Source organism: Ostrea edulis, chromosome 7 (genome assembly GCF_947568905.1).
Source record: "Ostrea edulis chromosome 7, xbOstEdul1.1, whole genome shotgun sequence".
NCBI classification, from domain to species: domain Eukaryota; kingdom Metazoa; phylum Mollusca; class Bivalvia; order Ostreida; family Ostreidae; genus Ostrea; species Ostrea edulis.
Window position 1 is genome coordinate 64,478,559 of NC_079170.1, and position 6,000 is coordinate 64,484,558.

Here is a 6,000-nt window from a genome sequence, read left to right on the forward strand (position 1 = left end):
TACAATTTTTATGGCAAAACAAATCTGACCTATTCAGTGTGTCCTGAACTACATTGTGTTTAAGGTAAAACTTATACGGTACCAATTTTGATGCACCAGATGCGCATTTCGACAAATAATGTCTCTTCAGTGGTTGGCGTGGGTTCGAATCCTGCTTGCACCGGTAAGTGAGAAAGTTTCCCAGTTTACTCTCGGAAGGTCAGTGGTCTCTTCCCAGGTACATTGTATCTGGGTTCTCTCTTCCACCAATAAAAAGTGGGCACCACCAGATAACTGAAAAATTGTTGAGTGTGGCGGAAAACAGCTAAAACAATCAATCATATTATGTTCTTTGACCTTGTGACCCTGAACTCTGAGTTTGACCTACTTTTAAGAAAGTATAACTTATTAAGTATATCCAGGACTATTTTAGATAGGGCTTTCATGTATTGTATATAGATTACTTATGGGAAGGTCTTTCATATCATTCCAAGACCTATGACTTCATACCTTGATCTTATCCAGAACATCAATATCATGCTTGTCATATCTTTGTGTTATATGATTTCATTTTAGTAATGTTGTGTTCTTTAGAGGTAGGTTTGGGCCACATTATTCATGAGAATAAAGATTGATAAAATAGCATTTAAAAATCAAAGCAGCAGGGCCAAGGTGACTCAGGTGAGCGATGTGGTCCCTGGGCCTCTTGTTGATTTTGATATTTGTACAGATATCGTTTGTATGAGAAATGGAACTCTTTTTTTTTTTCTTTTACAAATACGTGTATTATCATATGGATCCATCTGTGTTGATTATTTAATCAAAGGACTACATTCAATGTATTAAATGCAAATTTATTGATATGTCTGTGGTTGAATTACTCATGTATGTATACATTTTTTTGGCACATGCAATTACATATATAATGTATATATATATATATACTAATTGTACATATAACATCTCCTGTAATATAATAAAATATATGACTGAGAATAAAAGACCTGCTGTTTTCATTGCTACCATGGAACATTAAAAGATTAGAATAATTCAAATATCTTAATGAATTCTGTAATATATGAATTTGATATTTGTATACAATTGCCTCACTGGTGTTCAATGTGAACTTTGGTTTATCATTTCAGTTTGCTCTTTATATCAAATCAAAATTTAAGACAAATAAGGAATTATTTCCGAAATTGGTTAATATGGTACATTGTAGTGAAATAATCAAGAGTTTATTCATATGAGATAGCTAAATTCCACATGGATAACCAGTGACTGATTCTTAATTATCAACATTTTCACCAAACAGTTTAGAAATTACCCCGGTACATACTATTGGGGGATTATAAAATTCCTTAAAAAGTGACATATTTTTAAATATCGCCTTTTCAAGGAGAAAAATCCCTTTAAGTATATGAATCCTATGAAGAAATTAAAAGAGAGGTGGCTATAGGTATATGCGACCCACCTGATCTTTATTTTTCTGCAACATATTCAAGTGTGTTTTTATCACTTGTATGGTGAGATTCATTTGTGGCAAGAGCTGTTATGATGTCTCGAGTCAGAAAGCACCAGAATCCACTAGGAATAGTTTTAGATCTATGGAGCGCCAAATCAACAAACTCAAATATTTGAAGATATCTTTAATTATTTGAAGATATTATCAATTCATTTCATGCACGCAATCAAAGATCTCTTCAAATAATTAATATATTCAATTCTGCATTATATATATATTGCGAGCATGAATTGAATTATTGATATCATTATTTATTCTGCTGAATTGATGCACGCAATAATTTAATTGTTGCTCTCCTCAAATGAATTATAATTTAATGATACCAACAATAGAATTAATGCATTGCTACAATTCAATTGAAGAGAGCAATAATTCATTAATGCTAACATCACTTAATGTGCACAATAATTGAATTATTGCTCTCTTCTATTGAATTAATGATATCATTAATTAAATTGATGCGTGGAATAATTATTTTAGAGAGATTATCTAATTGAGATATAATCTTCTATTCAAGATATCCACAATTGAATGATTTCTTTAATTGAATTGTTGCTCTTTTAAAAAAAAAATGATGCGCGCATTAATTGCTTATGAAATAGCCTTGTATATATAATTAAAAAGATCCTCCATTGAATTAAAAGAGATAATCAAGTCATTCATACAGAGCTCTAAATTAATTTTTGCGAGCAATATTTCCACCACATGGATGTGCGCATCAATTGAATTAATGAGAGCGATAATTGATTTGATGCGCGTATATTATTGGACTTCAATTTGAGCTGATGTAAAACATTAATAAGATTTTAAAAATCAACCTGGTGAATTTGTATTATAAAGGTCATGAGAGGACACGTCCAGTTTTTGAACAAAAACAGAAGGTAATATATTCCCTTGAATTTGCAATTGGTCATCTCTGTCCTCAGATCGGCAGGGAAAGGAGTGGGGGTCCAAATCACTTTTATGAGGGAGATTATTTCTCATTCGAAGGCGCGAATTGCCAATGTTCAGGGAATGTTTTAAATCTCTACTTGCCTTTCGAGACTGAACGAAGTTCATCAATAAAACTTCCAAATATGTAACTTGAATTTTACCTTTCGTTATAATAGTTCAATTTATGCGCAATGTACCAGGTTCAATTGTCGGTGTGTTTCAGACGTGGTTAATGAGGGGGGGGGGGTCCAACACGTAACACGTTTAGGGAAGGGCGTAATGAGTGCCAAAGGCACGAAATCTCTAAACAAAAATATCTAAGATGAAGCAAAATCGTGATTTTTGGGGGTTCTCTATTACAATTTTGTCCTCATATTTCAAGGTGAGATGATAGTCAAAATTGACATAATGTGCATGTACATATCATAAACATGTAGATATTTTTGTAACAGTATATAAAGGAACCGGAAACAAATCCTGATTCTGAAGTTATGTTATATAAACTGGTGTTATAAACCGGATTTTCAAAGAATTTATGGTTTTTGCAACGTTTGATTAAAGTTTTCTGTAAGGTCACATCTATGTACTTACATATATAAACAGAATGTTCATGAAAATGTTCCCTTTTAGAGTGGAATTAAGATATCGCGTAACATTTCTTTACAAAGATATCTAATTTTTATTCATGTCAAAAGTCAACAAAAAACTTAAAGTGATACAAAAAATGTATATAATTATGAATACTTGTTTTAGATCCTTTAGGCACTGTATTACAGAATTTTGATTTTATTTATCATACTTTTTGGTCGAATTACTACAGAGTCTGGCCCGTACAGCATGCATTGGCAAACGAGGGAGTCTATAATCATAGAAGTATATATATATATATAATAATGATGATTATCATAAGTTATTATTACATTAAAAGTCATCATTATGGACACTACTACCCCTCCCCCCGACCGGTCGCGGTAGCTCAATGGTAGAGCGTTCGCTTCGTAACCGGGAGGTCGTGAGTTCAAGCATCGTTCATGCGTCAAACCTAAGACGTTAAAATTGGTAGTGTTAATTGCTCCTTCGCCAAACGCTCGACATTTAGAAGTGAGAATCACGGATCTTTCGGATGTGACCTTATAAACGTATATCCCTTGTCGTACATGTAGTAGGTGTTGGCACGATATTTCAAAGAACCCTCACTGCTACGACCCTGAACCCTATGGATACATTGGATAGGTCTAAATTCGTGGTACTCCGCTTAAAGCTGGTTACGTCTCAATATGAATAAAATATTCTCGACGGGACGTAAAATATATAATCAATCATCCAATCAATACTACCCCCCCCCTTATTTTTTATTTTCTTGCGGCGATAATTTCAACGAAATGTGTGGATTCCCTGTCTATCCCATCCCAATTTCGATTTATGTCATCGTTTCACGCTTTTTTGTAAGCTTTAGAGATTTGGCCTTATTTATTTAACGTGGTGAGAATGATTGTTTGGATGTTTCAGAGTGTTTGATTGCCCGTGTGTATCAGAGTGTTTAGCTGGCTGCGTGTATCAGAGTATTTAATTGGCCATGTGAGTCAGAGTGTTCAATTACACGTGTGTATCAGAGTGTTCATTTGCCCGTGTGTGCCAGAGTGTTCAATTGACTGTGTGTAAAGGAAAGTGTTCAATTGACCGTGTGTAAAGGAATGTGTTCAATTGCCTGTATGTAAAGGAAAGTGTTCAATTGCCTGTGTGTAAAGGAAAGTGTTCAATTGCCCGTGTGTAAAGGAAAGTGTTCAATTGCCCGTGTGTAAAGGAAAGTGTTCAATTGCCCGTGTGTAAAGGAAAGTGTTCAATTGCCCGTGTGTAAAGGAAAGTGTTCAATTGCCCGTGTGTAAAGGAAAGTGTTCAATTGCCTGTGTGTAAAGGAAAGTGTTCAATTGACCGTGTGTAAAGGAAAGTGTTCACTTGATAAGCAAAAATTCAAGGAGTGAATAAAACGATATTTCACAAATTTCGACCGCAGCAATGTCTTCTATGTTGTTTTTAGTACCAAATAGTAAATTTTCGTACTAAAATACCAATAACTGTAGAAGTGTTCAGTTGCAGGTAGGAAGTTAAGGTGTTCATTTGACACGCGTTACACGTATGCGTCTGTGTGTGTGTGTGTGTGTGTGTGTGTGTGTGTGTGTGTGTAATGACAAACTATGTTATTAGGGTTGCTGGATATTTATTGAGAGTTGGATAGCAATCAAACATTATTCCTGGTTACCAGCTCGTCCTCCCATAGTGCCACAAAGTTTGAATTTTCTGCAAGAGCAGCATTGGGGCAATTTCAGTCTGATCAACTTGAAGCCACAACTTTTACAGTAGACCCAGACACGGAAGTGGCGGAAGCCGTCATATAAGCAGGTACTGGAATATGGATCTTCTAGGGGTCCGGCACAAGATCTAGTAAAATAAAAATCATGGTATAAAATGCAATGCTTCATAATGAACATTGTCTAGGTGAAGAAATCAATTCCTTGGCGATTTCAAATATTTGTAATGTACTCCTTAACCAAAGGACACAATGAGAAAGGGAGAAAGAATAAGAGAGAAGTAGAGTGGCACACCCTGTTCCTTTGCAGACTGCAAATGTAGCACACTGGAAATGCGGCCTAACCACATCGCACCGTTCTTTTCCAAGGTATACCTGGGTGATTTGTTGTAGGTAGGTCGGACAAGTTTCATCAAGGCCAATATCATTGACATATCTGTGTCGTACAAGAGATTGTTAGTTTGTTGTTTTCTTTCCATACATCATTTGTAAACATTCGTGGGTTTGGTTTTACATAATAGGCTTAACAGGAAAATGAACACGGCGAGTGCAGTCTGAATTGTTAGCAACAGTAAAGAAGAAATTCGAACGAATGAACAAGTTGATGTCCTTTAAAAACGGATTACAATACGTTTACCGTAGACTTGTGTTTTTAACAAAATCCTTATATTCTAGGTTGAAATAAAAATGTGTTTTAAAGCAGATTTTCTTTCCAATCTTGAAGCATGCAGATATTTCTTTTTTTTATTCTAGAGTTTAAATGATATATATGACTAATGAATATGAATTATGTGTAGCTTTGACGTTTAACTTCGGCATGAAGAGTCATCCTTGTATTTGATCTGAACCGTAAGTACAAATTCAAGAGGGAACACAACTCGACACAACTTCACAGATGTGAACAACACAAATATTACTTCTTTTGACGATAATGGCTAATGTGATATGTTGTCATGTAACTATGGATAAATTAGACTTCGTAACAATAAGAATACTAGAAATCTTCTTTTTTTTTACAAAACATAACGACCATTTTCTAATTTAATTCTCTTGAGAGTTGTTTATGAAACATTGCTGATTAAAATAAACATGTACTTATGCATGCACAAGCTGACCCCCTGAATACGTGCTACATTGTAGGGTCCCATTTTATAACTAAGGATCGCTTCACCAAGCTCCCGTGCAATATCGGAGTATCGCACGGTCTTTTCCATCAATTCTCTAAGAAAAAAACCCACACCTTCCTAGACTTAAC